Source organism: Grammomys surdaster, unplaced genomic scaffold (assembly GCF_004785775.1).
Source record: "Grammomys surdaster isolate TR1022 unplaced genomic scaffold, NIH_TR_1.0 348, whole genome shotgun sequence".
NCBI classification, from domain to species: Eukaryota; Metazoa; Chordata; class Mammalia; order Rodentia; family Muridae; genus Grammomys; species Grammomys surdaster.
The window spans coordinates 6014168-6035194 of record NW_021604767.1 but is presented as its reverse complement, the minus strand read 5'-3'; the positions used below and the strand labels follow the sequence as shown (position 1 = coordinate 6035194).

The 21027-nt window shown below is 34.6% G+C and overlaps 1 pseudogene; it reads right to left on the bottom strand.

The window, feature by feature from the left end:
* Positions 1-17649: 17649 nt before the first annotated feature.
* On the bottom strand, positions 17650-19268 carry LOC114630931 (annotated as a pseudogene).
* Between the last annotated feature and the right edge of the window lie 1759 nt (positions 19269-21027).

Here is a 21027-nt window from a genome sequence, read left to right as displayed (position 1 = left end):
TGAAATATGCATGGCCAGGTGGTGCAAGCATTTATACCAAAATCCAAAAACATGTCTTAACTCAAACAAAACATGTTACATGCATTCAGTGTTTTCAGATTTATACTATGTGCTTTAGCTCTGGAACTAGGAATTTGTACTTTTCGTGTATCTATGCTGTAGGTTCATTGAATTTGTTGTATAGTACTTTTCAGCTGTAATCTAGCTACATCCTTGGACATTCTATACAAAACAATGAAATATGCAAGGCTATATGGTACAACTGTTTATGTCATCATTCAAAAACACGTCCAAACTGAAAAAACACGTGTAACATACATTCAGTGTTTTCAGCATTATACAAGTTGCATTTAGCTCTGGAACTATGAATCCTCTGCTTTTCTTGTATCTCTACAGTAGGATTCTAAAGTATATTGTAAAGGGCTTTCAATTGTAATCTACCAACATGCTTGTACATTCTATATAAAAAAAATGATATGTGCATCACCGGGTAGTACAAGTGATTATGCCAAAATCCAAAAACAGGTCTTAACTGAAACATCACCTGTAACATACATTGTGTGTTTTCAGCTTTTCAATAGTTACATATAGCTCTGGAAATGTGAATGCCTTGCTTTTTGTGTATCTATACAGCAGGTTTATATAATACGTTGTATACTGCTTTTCATCTATAATCTAGCAACTTAATTGTACATTCTAAACAAAGCAATGAAAGATGCATGGCCAGCTGTTACAATGGTTTATGCCAATATCCAAAAACATATCTTAACTGAAACATCACTTGTAACATGCATTCAGTGTTTTCTTCTTTATAGTAGTTGCTTTTAGCTCAGAATATGAATGCTTTTCATTTCAGTTATCTATATAGTAGGTTTCTTCAATAGGTTGTATAGTGCTTTTCAGGTCTAATATAGCAACCTACTTCTACACTCTATACAAAGCAACAAAATGTGCATGGACAGGGGGATACAATTGTTTATGCCAAAATCAAAAAGCATATCTTAACTGAAACATCACCTGTAACATGCATTCCATGCTTTCAGCTTTCGAATAGTTACATTTAGCTCTGGAACTACGAATGCCTTGCTTTTTGTGTACCTATACAGAAAGATTCTTCATTACATTTTATAGTGCTTTTCAGCTATAACATAAAACTGACTTGTACGTTCTATACAAAACAATGCAAAATGAATGGCTGGGTGTGTCAATTGTTTAAGCAAAAATGTAAACAAAATGTCTTAATATAAAAATCACCTGTCACATGCAATCAGTGTTTTCAGATTTCTAGAATTTCCATTTATCTCGGAAATTACAAATGGTTTGCCTGTCATGTATCTAAACAGAAGGTTGCCTCATTACATTGTATAATGCTTTTCAGCTGTAATATAGGAACTTACTTTTACATTGTATTAAAAAAATGAATATGCATGGCCAGGTGGTACAACTGTATATATGAAAATCCAAACAGCATGTCTTAACAAAAGCATCATGTTTTACATGCATTTAGTGTTTTCAGCTTCTGATAGATGAATTTCACTCGGGAACTATGAATGGTTTACATTTCGTGTGTCTATACAGAAAGTTTCTTCGTTACATTGTATAGTGCTTTTCAGCGGTAATATTGGAACTTACTTGTACATTCTATACAAAACAATGCAATGTGCGTCGCCGGGTGGTACAATTGTTTATGCAAAAATCCAATCAACATCTTAACAGAAACAGCAAGTGTAACATGTATTCAGTGTTTACAGCTTTCTAATAGTTTCATTTAGCTTGGGAACTATGAATGGTTTGCCTTTCCTGGATCTATACAGATGTTTTCTTCATTACATTGTATAGTGCTCTTCCACTGTAATATAGGAGCTTACTTGTACATTCTTCAAAGTAATGCAATATGCATGGCTGGGTGGTAAAATTGTTTATGCAAAAATCCAAACAAAATGTCTTAACAAAGACATCACTTGTAGCTTACATTCAGTGTTTTCAGCGTTCTAATTGTTTCATTTAGCTGGGAACTATGAATGGTTTGCTTTTCATATATCTATACAGAAGGTTTCCCCAAGACATTGTATAGTGATTTTCAACTGTAATACAGGAAATTACTTGCACGTTCTATGCAAAACAATGCAAAATGCATTACCAGGTGGTACAATTGTTTATTGGAAAAATCCAAACAAAATGTCTTAACAGAAATATCACGTGTAACTTGCATTTAGTGTTTTCAGCTTTCTAATACTTGCATTTAGCTCGGGAAATACGAATGGTTTGCTTCTCGTGTATCTATACAGAAGAATTCTTCATTACATTCCATAGTGATTTTCAGCTATAATATAGGAATTTTCTTGTACATTCTATACAAAAAATGCAATATGCATTTCAGAATGGTATAATTGTTTTTGCAAAAATCCATACAACATGTCTTAACAAAAACATCACCTATAACATGCATTCAGTGTTTTCAGCTTTCTCTGGTAGTTGCATTTAGCTCAGGAAATACGAATGGTTTGAATTTTATGTATCTATACAGAAGTTTTCTTCATTACATTCTATAGTGCTTTTCAGCTGTAATATAGGAACTGCTTGTACATTCTATACAAAACAATGCAATATGCATGGCCAGGTGGTAAAATTGTTTATGTCAACATCCAAACAACATGCCTTAACAGAAACATCACCTGTAACATGCATTCAGTGTTTTTCATCATTCTAATAGTTGCATTTAGCTTGGGAACTAGGAATGGTTTGCTTTTTGTGTGTCTATACAGAAAGATTCTTCATTACATTGTATAGTGATTTTCAGCTGTAACATAGGAACTTACTTGTACATTCTATACAAAACAATGCAATACTCATTTCAGGGTGGTACAATTGTTTTTGCAAAAATGCATACAACATGTCGTAACAAAAACATCACCTTAACATGCACTCAGTGTTTTCAGCTTTCTACTAGATTCATTTACCTCGGGAAATACGAATGATTTGGATTTTGTGTATCTATTCTTACAGTTTTTTCATTACATTGGAAAGTGTTTTTCAGGTATAATATAGTAACTGACTTGTACATTCTATACAAAGCAATTCAAAATTCATTGCTGGGTGGTCCAATTGTTTATGCGAAAATCCATACAACATGTCTTAACAGAAACATCATCTGTAACATGCATTCATTGTTTTCAGCTTGTTAATAGTTGCATTTTATTTAGGAACTACGAATGGTTTGGAATTCATGGATTTATACAGAAGGTTTCTTCAGTACATTGTATAGTGCTTTTCATCTGTAATATTAAAACAGACTTGTACATTCCTTACAAAGCAAAGCAATATGCATGGCCGGGTGGTACAGTTGTTTATGCAAAAATCCATACAACATGTCTTAACAGAAACATCATCTGTAGCAGGCGTTCAGTGTTTTCAGCTTTCTAGTAGTTTCCTTTATCTTGTGAAGTATAAATAGTTTGCTTTTCATGTATCTGTACAGGATTCCTCATTACACTCTATAGTGCCTTTCAGCTGTAATATAGGAACTTAATTTACATTCTATACAAAACAATAAAATATGCAAGGCTGGGTGGTACAGTGTTTATGTGAAAATCCAAGCATTACTTTTTAGTAAATACATCACCTGTAACATGCATTCAGTATTTATGCTTTCTAATAGTTGTCTCTACCTCAGGAACAATGAATCGTTTTCATTTCATGTATCTATCATTACAGATGTTTACTTCATTACATTGTATAATGCTTTTCAAGTGTAATATAGGAATTTACTTGTACATTTTATAAAACAATGAAATGTGCATGGCCAGGTTATACAGGGTTTACGTCAAAATTCAAAAAACATGTCTTAACGTAAAATTCACTTGTAACATGCATTCAGTGTTTTCAGCTTTCTCATTGTTGCATTCATCCTGGGAACTACAAATGATTTGCTTTTAGTGGCTCTTTACAGGAGGTTACTTCATTACATTGTATAGTGCTTTGCATCTGTAATATAAGACCTTCTTTTGACATTCTATACAAAACAATGAAATATGCATGGCTGGGTCATACAGTGTTATGATCAATCCAATCAACATATCTTAGCTGAAACATCGCATGTAACATGCATGTAGTGTTTACAGCTTCCTATTAGTTGTCTTAAACTCAGGAACAATGTATGCTTTGCTTTTTGAAAATCTATACAGAAAGTTTTTTCATTACATCATATGATACTTTTCAGCTGTAATATAGGAACTTACTTGTACATTTTATACAAAACAATACAATATGCATGCTCGGGTGGTACAATTTTTTATGTGAAAATCCAAACAAAATGTCTTAACCAAAACATCACATTTAGCTTACATTCAGTGTTTTCAGTTTCTAATAGCTGCATTTAGCTCAGGAACTATGAATGGTTTGTTTTTCATATATCTACACAGAAGGTTTCTTCATTACATTGTATAGTGATTTTCAGCTGTAATATAGGGAACTTATTTCTACATTCTATACAAAACAATGCAATATGTGTTTCAGGGTGGTACAATTGTTTATATGAAAATCCATACAACATGTCTTAACAGAAGCATCACCTGTAACATGCATTCACTGTTTTCAGCTTTCTAATAGTTTCATTTAGCTTAGGAAATACAAATGGTTTTAATTTCATATATCTACACAGAAGGTTTCTTCATTACATTCTATAGTGCTTTTCAGCTGTAATATAGGAACTGACTTGTACACTCTATACAAAAAAATTCACTATGAATGGCTGGGTTGTACAATTGTTTATGCAAAAATCCAAACAACATGTCTTAACTAAACACCACCTGTAACAAGCATTTACTTTTTCAGCTTTCTAGTAGTTGCATTTAGCTCAGATACTATGGATGGCTTGCTTTTCGAGATCTACAAAGAAGGTTCTTCATTACATTAAATACTACTTTTCAGTTATAATACAGGAACTACTACTATCTCCAATACAAAACAATGAATTATGCATGGCCTGGTGCTACAATTGTTAATACAAAAATCCAAACAACATGTCTTAACTGAAACAGCACTCGGTGTTTTCAGATTTCTAATAGTTGCATTTAGCTTGGGAATTACAATTGGTTTGCCTTTCCTGGATCTATATATAAGGTTTCTTCATTACATTGTATGGTGCTTTTCAGCCATAACATAGGAACTTACAGGTACGTTCTATACAAAACAATACAATATGCATGGCTCAGTGGAACAATTTTTTATGTGAAAATCCTATCAACATGTCTTAACAGAAACATCATCTGTAACATGCATTCAGTGTTTTCAGCTTTCTAATAGTTGTTTTTAACTAGGGAACTATGAATTCTTTGCTTTTCATCAATCAATGTAAACAGGTTTCTTCCTTACATTGTATAGTGCTCTTCAGCTGTAATATAAAAACTTACTGGTGCATTCTATACAAAACAATGAAATGTGCATGGCTGGGTGGTACAGTGTTTATGCAAAAATCCAAATGATATGTCATGACAGAAACATCACATGTACATGTATTCAGTGTTTTCACCTTTACAATAGTTGTCTTTAACTCAGAAACTATGAATAGTGTGCTTTTCCTGTACTGCTCTACACAGAAATTTTCATCATTACATTGTATAGAGTTTTTCAGTTGTAATATAGGAACTTACTTGTACATTCTCTACAAAACAATGCAATATGCATGGCTGGGTGGTATAGTGTTTATACAAAAATCCAAAAAAACCATGTGTTAATAGAGCCATCATCTATAATATGCATTTAGTGTTTTCACCTTTATAATAGCTGTTTTAACTCAGAAACTATGAATGTATTGCTTTTCGTGTATCTATCTAGACAGACGGATTCTTCATTACATTGTATAGAGCTCATCAGCTGCATTATAGGAACTTATTTGTACATTCTATTCAAAAATATGAAACATTCATGGCTGGGTGGTACAGTGTCTAAGCAAAAATCCAAAAACATGTCTTAGCAGAAACATAACTTATAATATACATTCAGATTTTTAGCTTGCTAATAGTTGTCTTAACCTCAGGAACTATGAATTATTTGGATTTCCTGTATCTACACAAACGTTTCTTCATTACACATTATAGTGCTCTTCACCTGTAATATAGAAACTTACTGGTACATTCAATACAAAAGAATGAAATATGCATTTCCTAGAGGTACTGTGTTTAATCAAAAATCTAAACAACATGTCTTAACAGAAACATCACTTGTAACATGCATTCTGTGTTTTCAGCTTTCTAATAGTTTCATTTAGCTCAGAAACTATGAATGATTTGCTTTTTGTGTATCTATCTATACAGAATGTTTCTTCATTACATTGTATAGTGCTTTTCATCTGTAATATAGCAACTTGCTTGTACATTCTATACAAAAATATGAAATATGCATGACTGGGTGGTACAATTGTTTATATGAAAATCCAAAAAATATGTGTTAGCAGAAACATCACCTGTAACATGCATTCAGTGTTTTCAGCTTTCTAATAGTTGTCTTTAACTTGGTAACTATGAATGGTTTGCTTCTCTTGTATCTATCTATAAAAAAGTTTTGTTGATTACATTGAATAGTGCTTCAAAGCTATAATATAGGAACTTAGTGTTGCGTTCTATACAAAACAATGAAATATTCATGGCTGGGTGGTAAAGTGTTAATGCCAAAATCTAAACAACATATCTTTTCAGAAACGTCACCTATAACATGCATTCAGTGTTTTCGGGTTTCTAATAATTGTTTTTAACTCGGGAACTACGAATTATTGGTTTGTCGTGTATATTTACAGAAGGTTTCATCATTACATTGTATAGTGCTTTTCAGCATTAATATAGAAACTGATTTGTAAATTCTATACAAAACAACAAACTTTCCATGGCCTGGAAGTACATTGTTTATGAGAAATCCAAACAACATGTCTTAACAAAAATATCACTTGTAACATACATTCAGTGCTTTCAACTTTCTAATAGATATCTTTAACACAGCAGCTACGAATGGTTGCCTTTCATATATCTATCTGTACAAAAGGTTTCTTCTTTACATTGTATAGTGCTTTTCAGCTGTAATATAGGAACCTACTTGTACATTCTATACAAAACATGAAATAGCCATGGACAGGTGGTGCACTGTTTATGTAAAATCCAAACAACATGTCTTAGCAGAAACATCACCTGTAACATTCATTCAGGGTTTTCTGCTTTCTAATAGTTGTCTTTAACTCAGTAAGTATGAGTTGTTTGCTTTTCTTGTATTTATCTATACAGAAGTTTTATTCATTACATTGTATAGTACTTTTCAGCTGTAATATAAGAACTTATTGTACACTCCATACAAAACAATTAAATATGCATGGCCAGGTGATACAGTGTTTATGCCAAAATCCAAACGACATGTCTTAACAAAAAAATCATTTGGAACATGTATTCAGTGTTTTCAGCTTTCAAATAGTTGCATTTAGCCGGGAAACTATCAATGGTTTGCTACTCATGTATCTTTACAGAAAGTTTCTTGATTACATTGTATACTGCTTTTCAGCTGTAATATAGGAACTTACTTGGATATTCTATACAAAACAATAAAATATACATGGCTGGGTGGTACAGTGTTTATGCCAAAATGCAAATAAAATATCTTGACAGAAACATAGCCTGTAACATGCATTCAGTGTTTCAACCTTCTAATAATTTTGTAACTAAGGAAGTATGAATGATTTTCTTTTTCGCATATCTATCTAACAGAAGGTTTCTTCATTACATCTTATAGTGCTTTTCAGCTGTAATACAGGAACTTTCTTGTACATTCTCTACAAAACAATGAAATATGCGTGGCCTAGAGGTACTGTGTTTAAGAAAAATCTAAACAACATGTCTTAACAGAAGCATCATCTCTAACATGCATTCAGTGTTTTCAGCTTTCTAATAGATGTCTTTACCTCAGGAACTATGAATGATTTGCTTTTTGTGTATCTATACAGGTTTCTTCACTACATTGTATAGTGCTTTTCAGCTGTAATGTAGGAACTTACTTGTTCATTCTATACAAAACCATGAAATATGCATAGCTGGGTGGTAAAATGTTTATGCAAAATCCAAACAACATGTTTTAACAGAAATGTCACTTTCAACATACATTCAGTGTTTTCAGCTTTCTAATAGTTTTCATTACATGGGATCTACAAATAGTTTGCTTTTCATGTGTCTATACAGAAGGTTTCTCATTACATTGTATAGTGCTTTTCATCTGTAATATAGCAACTTGCTTGTACATTCTATACAAAAATATGAAATATGCATGACCAGGTGGTACAATTGTTTATGCAAAAATGCAAATAACATGTCTTAAAAGAAACATCAACTGTAACATGATTTCAGTGTTTTCAGGTTTCTAATATTTTTCCTTAACTCAGGAACTATGAATAGTTTCATTTTCATGCATCTACTTATTCAAAAGTTTTCTTCATTTGATTTTATACTACTTTTCAGGTGTAATATAAGAACTTACTTGTACATTCTATACAAAACAATGAAAAAAGCATGGCTGGGTAGGTCATTATTTATGTGAAAATTGAAACAACATGTCTTAACAGAAACATCACCTGTAACATGCATTCAGTGATTTCAGCTTTCTAATAGTTGCGAATATCTCAGGAACTACTAATGGTTTGCTTTTTGTGTATCTATACAGAAGGATTCTTCATTACATTGTATATTGCTTTTCAGCTGTAATATAGGAAGTTAATTGTACATTCTATGTAAAACAATGAAAGATGCATCACCAGGTGGTACAGTGTTTATGAGAAAATCCAAACAGCATGCTTTAAGAGAAACATCACCTGTAACAATCATTCAGTGCTTTCACTTTTCTTTTTTTATTTTTATTTTTATTTTAAAATGTTAATCACAGGCTTTATAAGTTTGGTAATGCTCAATAACAAGATTTCCTTACAATCAAAAGTGTAACCCAAAACCCAACCTAGCTATACCAAATATCTTTGACTGGCGAAGACACGCGAACATCCACCTCCATGTTCCCCTTCTCCCTCCCCTGTCTCTTCCCCTCCTCTCTCTCATCTCCTAGCTCCTCCTCCTCTTCTTACTCCTCCTCTTCTTCTCCTTACTCCTGCTACCATTGATCCTTATACATATCACCCTTCCTGTTAAGATAAAACTTTTCCCTCAAAATAAAATTAGAGCATAGCTATACCAATTTGTATCAGTAAGGTACGAGATAGATCTAATACCCAGTCCATCATTTTGTTAACTATTCAGAACCTCTGTCATCTCTCCTAACTAAAAGACTTAGTTCTGAACCTGGCTTTTTTCTTTGCTTTAGAATGAATATCAGTGAAAACCATCCTTTCAAACTTTTTCTCTCAAAGTAAATAGCCGGGATTTTCTATGAGACTATAAGTCTTCAACCTCATCAGAAATCCAGAATGACTGAATTAATTGAAATTATGGGAAGCACAAAGCATAGCTTCTAAAACTTAGCCAATTTATAGAGACTGCTGAAAGCCTGGAAAGTCCCTATACTACAAAACGTTGGAGCATCTGATCTTCAGCTTTCTGGCCCAGGATCATCTGACAGACCTAGTGATGCAGAATTATTAAGGGCTGATTACTCTGTCTTGGCAGATATAATCAGTCAACTATTCCACAAGTCTATCCTTTTCAAGACAGTAATTTTTCTGTAGATGAAAAGAGGCAATTCTTGCCTAGTGGTTGTCTCACCACAACTGAAGTAACTCTAAACACACTCAATTTCTTCTTTAATCCAAGACAGGAAGGTGTCAGGAGCAGATAGGTCTCTAATCAAAATGAACCTTATTGCACGAATGTTTGTAATGTCAGTTCTGTGGACTTCTGACATTTTAAAAACCAACTATCCATGTAAGGCAATCTGGACTGCTGTCTGTTAACTCCTCTCAGCTATTTCTAAGTAAAATATAGAAAACACACTAACAATAAACTCAAAGCCAGGAATTTGCTATAGGCCCTTAACTCACAGGCTAACCATCTCAAATCAGTTAAAAAAGTTAAAGAAGGATTGGGCCTAAGCCTTGTATTTCTAAATGTGTTATATAGGCACAATGCATATGAGGGTAACAATATTAATCTCACTTCTATATCAATAAGAAACTCGCACCAATGAAAACCTTACATTTGAAATCAAAGTAAATTTTGTACCATTTAAGAATTATAACTTCAGCTTAATAACAATTATACAGATTCTACAAATAGGTTATGGCTATGCAATAAATCCTAGCTATTCCTCCCTGTTCCAACAACACCACTACTTTTCCCTATAAAGACAACCACCTCAGTCCCCAAGCCAAGGGAATAGGGGCACTGACTCTTCATTAACTTCTACAAGCTGATTATGGGCATTGAGATATTAGAAGAGAGGTGGGAGGAAGAGTAAATTGATAAACCTCTGATGTCTGTGTTTTCACTACATTCAGCTGAGATTCCAGGACATCAGAGGTTCGAGCAGGTATGCTCAGCTTGATTGATGAGTGGATACACTAATGCTGTGTATTCTGCAATATACAATTCTCAAAACAAATTATAGCATTAAGATAGTTTTTGTTTGAATTCTGGAATCTAGTCTTCTGGCAGCCTGTCTCTATCATATCCAATCCATATAATTCTGGGAGTTTCTATGAAGGTGTGCTCCCACCATCCTCCCATTCATGCCTCCCGGCTCTCTAATTCCCCAACACTAGGGAATCCAAACTATTGGGTACCAAGGCCTTCCACGTCCACTGATGCCTGACAAGGCCTCCCTCAACTACCTATACAAGTCCAGCCATGAATCACTCCCTTTGTGTTCTCGGGCTGGAGGTTTAAGAATGGCTACTCCAGCTTGTTTCTTAGGACCATTTGCTTGAAAAATTCTTTTCCAGTCTTTTTCTCCAAGGTAGTGTCTCTCTTTGTCACTGAGGTGGGTTTCCTGTATGCAGCAAAATGTTGGGTCCTGTTTACGGATCGAGTCCATAAGCCTATGTCTTTTTATTGGGGAATTGAGGCCGTTGGTGTTAAGAGATATTAAGGAACAGTGATTGTTGCTTCCTGTAATTTTTGTTATTAAAGGTGGAATTATCTTTGTGTAGCTATCTTCTTTACAACTTGTTGGAAGAGGATTACTTCCTTGGTCTGTCTAGGGTATAATTTCCCTCCTTGTATTGGAGCTTTCCTGCTTATATCCTTTGTAATCCCAGGTTTGTGGAAAGATATTGTGTAAATTTGGTTTAGTCATGTAATATCTTGTCTCTCCATCTATGGTAATTGAGAGTTTTACTGGGTATAGTAGCCTGGGCTGGCATTTGTGTTCTCTTAGGGTCTGAATGATGTCAGTCCAGGTTCTTCTGGCTTTCATAGTCCCTGGTGAGAAGACTGGTGTAATTCTGATAAGTCTGCCTTTATATGTTACTTGGCCTTTTTCCCTTATTGCTTTTAATATTCTTTCTTTGTTTTATGCACTTTGTGTTTTGATTACTATGTGATGGAAGGCATTTCTTTTCTGGTCTAGTCTATTTGGCATTCTGTAGGCTTCTTGTATGTTTATGGGCATCTCATTCTTTAGGTTAGGGAAGTTTTCTTCTATAATTTTGTTGAAGATATTTATTGACCCCTTAAGTTGGTAATCTTCACTCTCATCTATACCTATTATCCTTAGGTTTGGTCTTCTGATTGTGTTCTGGATTTTCTGGATGTTTTGTGTTAAGAACTTTCTGCATTTTGTGTTTTCTTTGATAGTTGTGTCAATACTTTCTATGGTATCTTCTGCACCTGAGATTCTTTCTTCTATCTCTTGTATTCTGTTGGCTATGCTTGCATCTATGACTCCTGATTTCTTTCCTAGGTTTTCTATCTCCAGGGTAGTCTCCCGTTGTGATTTCTTTATTGTTTCTACTTCCATTTTTATGTCCTGGATAGATTTATTCAATTTCTTCACCTGTTTGGTTGTGTTCTCTTGTAATTCTTTAAGGGATTTTTGTGTTTCCTCTTTAAGGGCTTTTACCTATTTACCTGTGTTCTCCTCAACTTCTTTGAGAGTGTTATTCATGTCCTTCTTAAAGTCCTTTATCACCATTATTGGAAATGATTTTAAATCTGACTCTTGCTTTCCTGGTGATATGGGGAATTCAGGACTTTCTAGTGTGGGAGAAATAGGTTCTAACGATTCCACATACCCTGGGTGGCTGACACTTATGTTCTTGTGCTTGCCTTTCACCATCTGGATCACCTTAGTGATACCTGCCCTGTCTCTGACTGGAGCCTGTCTTTCCTATCATCTTGGTTGTTTCAAAGCTGTGTGGGATAGAGCTGTGGCCCAAGATCTGTTCAGTTCTTGGGCCCACACCAGAAGGAACCAGTGCTCCAGGCCAAGAGTGAATTCCTGAGTCCTAGTGGGTCCCAGTTACCCCTTGTTTGGGGTGGCTTGTTTGGGGCTGTTTTGGGCTACTTGTGTTGCTGTCTCCTTACCTAAGATGCTGGCTGTGTTAGAGTTCCTGGGAGGCCCACTTCCTCTGGGTTTTGTGAGATTGGGTGCAGAGCAGCCACTCAGGATCTGCTAAGTACTCAGGTCCAGAGCAGAAGGAAACTGTTTTCAATTTCTAATAGTTGTCTTTTACTCCAGAACTACAAATGGTTTGCTTTTTGTGTATCTATCTTTACATAATGTTTCTTCATTACATTGTATATTGCTTTTCACCTGTAATATAGGAAGATACTTGTACATTCTATACAAAACAGTGAAATATGCATGACTGGGTGGTACAGTGTTTATGCAAAAATCCAAACAATATGTCTTGACAGAAACATCACCTGTAAAATGCATTCAGTGTTCTTATCTTTCTAATAGTTGCAATTAGCTCAGGAAATATGAATGGTTTGCTTTTCCTGTTTCTATACAGAAGGTTTCTCCACTACATTGTATACTGCTATTCAGCTGTAATATAGAAACTTACAATTACATGCTATACAACACAATGAATTATGCATGGCTGGGTGGTACAATGTTTTTGTGAAAGTTCAAAACATATGTCTAAACAGAAACATCAAATGTAACATGCATTCAGTATTTTCAGCTTTCTAATAGTTGTCTTTAACTCAGGAACTACAAATGGTTTTCTTTTTGTGTATCTATACAGAAGGTTTCTTCATTGTATTGTATAATGCTTTTCAGCTTATTACAGGAAGTTACATATACATTCTATTCAAAACAATCAAATATGCACGGCTCGGTGGTACAGTATTTATGCAAAATTCCAAACAACAAGTCTTAACAGAAATATCACCTGTAACATGCATTCAGTGTTTTCAGCTTTCTAATATTTATCTCTTTGGGGAACTACAAATGGTTTGCTTTTTATGAATCTATATATATAGAAGTTTTCTTCATTACATGATATAGTGCATTTCAGCTTTAGTATAGGAAATTACTTGTACATTGTATACACAACAATGAAATATTCATGGCCAAGTGCTACAGTGTTTATAAAAAAAAATTAAAACAACATGTCTTAACAGAAACATCACCTGTAACATGCATTCAGTGTTTTCTGTTTTCTAAAGGTTGTCTTTAACTCGGGTCCTATGAATGGTTTGCTATTCGTGTATCTCTCTTCACAGATTTCTTCATTACATTGTAGTGATTTTCACCTGTATTATAGGAACTTACTTGTACAAACTATACAAAACAGTGAAATATTCATGGCTGAGTGGTACAATGTTTATGCAAAAATCTATACAACCTATATTAACAGAAATATCACATGTACCGTGCATTCAGAGTTTTCTTCTTTAAAAGCTGTCTTTACCTCGGGAAGTATGAATGGTTTGCTCTTCATGTATCTATACATAATATTTCTCCATTACATTGTATAGTGCTTTCATGTGCAATACATGAGCTTACTTGTACATTCTATACAAAACAATGAGATATGCATGGTCGGGTGGTACAGTGTTTATGCAAAAATCCAAACACCATGTCTTAATAGAAACATCACAAGTGCTCACAGCTAACCTTTGAACTGATCAAGGGGTTCCCAATGGAGGAGTCAGAGTGAAGACTGTAGGAGCTGAAAGGGTTTTCTGCCCCATGAGGAGAGCAACAATACCAACCAACCAGAGCTCCCAGTGTCTAAACCACCAGCCTGGGAGCACTTAGGGAGTGATCCATGGCTTCAGCTGTATATGTAAGAATGGAAGGCCCTCCAGGGCATAGGTGGAAGAAGAGATCTTTGGTCTCATGAAGGCTGGATGCCCCAGAGGGTGGAAATTTGAGGGTGGGGTGTGGGAGTGAGGTGGATAGGTTATGAGAAAATCCAAACAACATGTCTTAACAGAAGCATCACCTGTAACGTGCATTCAGTCTTATCTGCTTTCTAATAGTTTTCATTAACTCGGGAAGTATGAATGGATTGCTTTTCATGAATCTATACAGAAAAGGTTTCTTCATTACAGTGTATTTTGTTTTTCAACTGTAGTATAAGAACTTATTTGGAAATTCTATACAAAACAATGAAAAAGGCATGGCTAGGTAGTTCATTGTTTATGCAAATATAAAACAACACATCCTAACAGAAACATCACTTGTAACATGCATTCAGTGTTTTCAACTTTTGAATAGTTGAAATTATCGCAGGAACTGCGAATCATTTGCTTTTGTGTATCTATACAGAAGGATTCTTCATTACATTGTATATTGCTTTTCAGCTGTAATATAGGAACTTACATGTACATTCCACACAAAACAATGAAATATGCATGGCCAGGTTGTATAGTGTTTATGCGAGTGGCCAAACAACATGTCTTAACCAAAACATTACCATTAACATGCATTCAGTGTTTTCAACTTTCTCATAGCTGCATTTAGCTCAAGAACTACAAGTAGTTTCCTTTTCATGTATCTATCTACACAGAAGGTTTTTACATTACGCTGAACAGTGTTTTTCAGCTCTAGTATAGGAACTTGCATGCCCATTCTATAAAAATTATGAAATATGTTTGGCTGGGTCATATAGTGTTTATGGAAAATGAAAACATGTCTTAACAAAAATATCACTTTTAATATGCATTCAGTGTTTTCATCTTTATAGTAGTGGTCTTTAATTTGGGAACTAGGGATGGTTTGTGTTTAGTGTACCTATACAGAAGGATTCTTCATTACATTGTATACTGCTTTCAGCTGTAATATAGGAATTTACTTGTACATTCTATAAAAAACAAAGAAATATGCCTGGCCAAATGGTACACTGGTTATGCAAAAGTCCAAACAACATGTATTAACAGAAACATCACCTGTAACATGCATTCAGTGTTATCAGCTTTCTGTTTTTTTACATTCAACAAACAATTTTATTTTAATTATTCACAAAACAATATTACAATATCTTATAAAAATATTAAGTTTTAGGCTACCATTATTTATTTTAAAAAAGTGTTTGTGTTAGAAGGCTGCTTTTGCCAACTCTCTATTTTGGTAAGGGTGTTAAAGTTCCATGTTAAGACAATACAGATGAAAGCTGTTGAAAAAAACTTCAGATGTACAAAGCTGTTTCTTTCTCTTGATAATTAAAAAAATACATAACAATTTAAACTTAAAACACATTAAGTTAGTGTTGCATCCTTACTATACAACTTTTATTATAAGGAACTGCTCCATTTAGTTAAAATCTAAAGAATATCATCAGTTTTTTCTGCCTTATTTTTCTGATCAGCATTAAAATATCACAATTGCATTATCCTTTGCAGAATGCTTAGATAAACTCTAATACCACAGTTCACATGAAGCCCTTTAAAATGCTCGTGTCACAGACTGTAGAAAACAGGGAAATAGGACCCAGTCTTCTCAGGAGACCCTCTTGGCAGAGGACTCAGTACTGAATAGGTTAAGTAAAAGAAAAACAAATACAACTTTTTAGTACCAGAACTTTTGCCCACTTTCATGAAGATCACTTGACACATTTAGAAAAGTTTAAATTTGAACATTTTTACATTTACTGATGGTAGTTTAAAATTATATTCTGAAAATAAAAAGAACTTGATATAATGCTTTGGTGTAACTATAAAAAAAAGCATTTTAAAACATAAATATTAGACTTTTATTTCATTTAGCAGACTCCATTTTTCTCTTGCTAGATTACTCAGTTCAAATTAATATTTCATAATTTCTGAGTTAGAAAAACTCTCATTTAAAATGTTCTACTTCTGTACTTTAAATGGTCAATGTTTCCCCCTTTATATTACAGTTACTCAGAGTAAGTATTCTTCCTCAAATTAATTATATTATAAAAGGAAAACATGAAAACCATCAAATATATTTGAAATGTAAGTAAAGCTTCAAATAGGGATTTGAAACTTGGCATTCTAAAAGATTCTGTATAAAAGCTGAGCCACTGAAATTAGGGTAAAGCCTTATCTTCACTATTTATCTTCACTTATCTTCACTTATTTAGTGTATACGAGAAGATTAGTTTTATAATCATAGTTTATAATTTTTAAAGCCTAAGAAAACAGCTAATGAGGAGCTCTGAGTGCCAGAAAGCCATGTTGTCACTCCACAAGACCAGCATTAAACATTCCGCCCCATTCCAATACCTGTAGAGCTTTCATATTTCTCCTCTCATATTTCTTTAAATACATTTTCTTCTCTCCTATTCTATACTCAATACAAGCAAAGTGCATTGAAGTCCCTGATATAGTGATGTTTTCTATTTGTGGAGCCCATAACCATAACAACGCACTAGCAACATCTCATAGTACTCCATTCATTTTTTAAAAGTTGACTGCTTGAATATTAGGATTTTATTTTTATGCTATGCAAATATTAAAAGATTTTTCCCTTGGACTGGATAGAATAATGTCAATTGTATATAGCCTTAAAAAAATCAGTACATCCTTGTACAAGATTAATCAACTTTCTGGTGACCTTCATTATCCAAAGCTGAACAACTCAAGACATGACTGATGAACAACTTGGTTGCCTGGTCTCCAGTGCTCTGGCCAAAGTGTGACCAAACTGCATTACGATTCTAAATCCCATGGCTGTGGTCTAACATTTAATCAAGTTTTTGATGCTGTTTATAATCCATTTTGTTTTGCATTTGGAAGACTTCGCCCATTTTCACACAAAAGGAGGCCTCTAATACGACTGCATGCTATTAAACAGGGAACAAACAAACCAAAAAAAACTTTTGAAAAAAATCTAGAAAAATTTAAAAACTAGAATGGAATTATTTGGTCCCATGAAGTTCTTTTAGTTTAGATTTTACTGTGGTGTAACAGCCAAGTTTTGTACATAACAATAAATAGTTTTCTCTTGGCAATTCTGAGTTTGGGGAAGAAAAGGCAATGACTAGTAAGCAGTAGTTCTTTGCTCCTTCTTACCATGCTATCATCCACAGTCAATATCAAGCTCTACTTTCTTTCTCTGTACCCTGAAGTAAGTTGTTAGATGCATCATTGGTACTTTAGAGTCTAACACTTGGAAAAAAAAAAAAAACGTGGTTTTGAGTAATCATATCTGGAATTCCAGTTTACCATAAGAAACATGCAGAGTGAAGAGTATCTTCTTATCCTGTGCAGGAAGAACTCACACAAGGTCTTTATGTTTTGGCAGATCTGTGCACACAGGCTACTTGGACAAATTTTCTCCTGGTTGGTACTGTGGGTCTGTAGCAGTGAAGTAGTCTTCCAAGAAGAACTGAATATATTCAAAGGTTGATCTTTCATCAGGATCCTTCTTCCAGCAAAGATTCATCAATTCATGGAGGGATTCTGGACAGCCCTGAGGGCAAGGCATTCTGTACCCTCACTGTACTTTTTCCAGCACTTCACGGATTACCATACCTGGATATGGCACTCTTCCTTTCTGTCTGTAGAATTCCAAATGACCACAAATCTGACTTTATCATAAATCGACCATACAGTGCAGCCTCAGGAGCTGTCCATTTGATTGGAAACTGCACCTTGTCTTGCTGTGTATTCATTGTCTTCAATTAATCTTGCTAAGCCAAAATCTGCTATTTTGCATACAAGATTTTCTCCTACAAGAATATTAGCAGCTCGGAGATCTCGGTGAATATAGTTCATTCTTTCAATATATGCCATACCATCAGCAATCTGAGCAGCCATATCAACCAGCTGTGGGAGCTTCAAATAGTTTCCATCTCCTTCTTTAACAAAATCAAACAAGCTACCTTTTGACATAAACTCAGTGACAATATAAATTGGCTCTTCAGAAACAATTCCATAGAGTGGAACAAGTTTATTGTGTCTTAACTTTTCATTATTTGACCTTCTTGAAGGAATGCTTCTGACATCATTGTACCTGGCTTTAGTGTTTTGATTGCTACTTTTGTAGTTCCATTCCATGTTCCCATCCATGCTTCACCAAAGCATCCTTGACCTAGTTTAACCTCTAGTCGCAATGATTCTCGAGGGATTTCCCAAAGAGCTTTTGCTAGACCTTGAGTATGGGATTTCACAGTTGGACACACACAATTGTTAACCTGTGGCATAATCCATCAGCATGTTCTGTGTGATGCTTTATCAGTTTCTGCAGAGTATCAAACTGAGCTCTGGTCTGATGTAGTAGCCACCATTGTCAAGTTTTCTGATTTTGTAATGCTTCACATTGTCACCCCTTACCTCCTCCCAATCACGAATTGAGAGGGAATAAGCACCTTTAGTAGTTTCACTTTCTCTTACTAAGAATATATCTCGCTGATTCCCAGGATTCAGAAGTAATCTTTCGGCATCTTTTCTCCCCATTTTGCCAAAATACCATTCTTCTGCCTGAATAGAATCTGTAGGAGCTACATAATTGCTAGGGATGCAACCATTCTTTCCGGTAGCAATTGATCTTGCTTCCCACCAGTCTCCTTCCGTATTGTTAATTATTTGAAATCTTTCACCCTTCTTAAAGGAAAGTTCTTCTGTAGTTCTAGCTTCATAATCATATAAGGCCACAAATATAGTTACACCACCTGATAAACCTGTAGGATATGAACTTGGCACCACTGAGAATGAGTTAGATGCTCCTCCAAAAGTAGTCACCCCTGAGGACCCTCCAAAGGGTGTCATGGAAAGACTATTAAAATTAACTGATGCTCCCTTTGTGGAAGAGGTCAGGGTAACTGTAGAGTGTTCCACTACATACTGACTGGCACTTCTGCTTAAAGGCTCTGGAGGATTTTCTGGTGTATACTTAATGGCTGAAATTTTGTTTTCTTTACTTTTAATGCATCCCATTATCAAATCTGGTCCGGCTGCACTCGCATGGGTTGCTGCGGAGAGAAGGTGGCCGGCCAAGGAGGACACCTGCAGGGGGCCTCTTTCTTCTCCACCTCCTGCTCCTGGGGCGCTAGGAGACAGCTGCGGCAGAGAGAATTCCCAGGCGCCAGCACGCCCTGGCCTCCCTCTATCCTCTGTCTGCCGACCCCTGTTATCAGCTTTCTAATATTTTTCTTTAACTCAGGATCTACGAATGGTTTGTTTTTCATGTATCTAGCTATAAAAAAGTTTTCTTCGTTTCATTTTATACTACTTTTCAAGTGTAATATAGGAACTTACTTGTACATTCTATACAAAACAATGAAAAAGGCAGGGATGGGTAGTTCATTGTTCATGTGAAAATCCAAACAACATATCTTAACTTAAGCATTACCTGTAACATGCATTCAGCGGATTCTGCTCTCTAATCTGTGCCTTTAACTCGGGAACTACGAATGGCTTGGTTTCATGTATCTATCTATAGAGAAGATTTCTTCAGTACATTTAATAGTACTTTTGAGCTCTAATATAGGAATTTAGTTGTACATTCTATACAAAACAACGAAATATGTATCTCCTGGTGATACAGTGTTTATGCAAAAGTCCAAACAACATGTCTTAAAAGAAACATCACCGGTAAAACACACTCAGTGTTTTCAGCTTTCTAATAGTTTTCTTTACTTCAGGAACTATGAATGGATAGCTTGTCATGTATCTATCTATGCTGAAAATTTCTTTATTATATTGTACAGTGTTTTTCAGCTGTAATATAGGAACTTACTTGTAAATTCTATACAAAACAATGAAATATACATGTCCAGGTGCTAAACTGCTTATGCAAAAATGCAAAAATATTCTTTACGGAAACACCACCTATAACATGCATTCATTTTTTTTTCAGCTTTCTGTAGTTGTCTTTAACTTGGGAACTATGAATAGTTTGCATTTCATGTGTCTATACAGAAGATTTCTTCATTATATTGTATAGTGCTTTTCAGCTGTAATATAGGAACTTATTTGTTCATTCTTTACAAAGCAATAAAATATGCATTGTCTGGTGGTTCAGTGTTTATGCAAAAATCCAAACAACAAGTCATAAAAGAAACATTACCTGTAACAGGCATTCAATGTTTTCAGCTTTCTAATAGTTGCATTTATCTTGGGAACTAAGAATGGTTTGCTTTTCGTGTATCTATACACAATGATTCTTCTTTACATTGTATTGAACTTTCCAGCTGTAATATAGGAATTTACTTCTACATTCTATACAAAACAATGAAATATGTATGACCAGTTGGTACAATGTTTATGCGAAAATCCAAACAGCATTTCTTAACAGAAACATCACTGTAACATACATTCAGTGTTTTCACCTTTCTAATAGTTGTCTTTAAATCAGGAGCTAGGATGATTTGCTTTTCATGTATCTATACGGAAGGGTTTTTCATTACAGTGCATAGTATTTTTCAGCTGTAATACATGAACTTACTTGTATATTTTATACAAAACAATGAAATACGTATGTCAGGGTGGTACACTGTTTATGCAAAAATCAAAACAACATGTCTTAGTAGAAACATCCCCTGTAACATGCATTCAGTGTTTTCAACTTTATAATATTTGCATTTAGCTCAGGAACTGTGAATGCTTTGCTATTCATGTTTCTATACAGAAGGTTTCTTCATTACATTGTATAGTGCTTTTGAGCTGTAATATAGGAACTTACTTGAACCTTCTA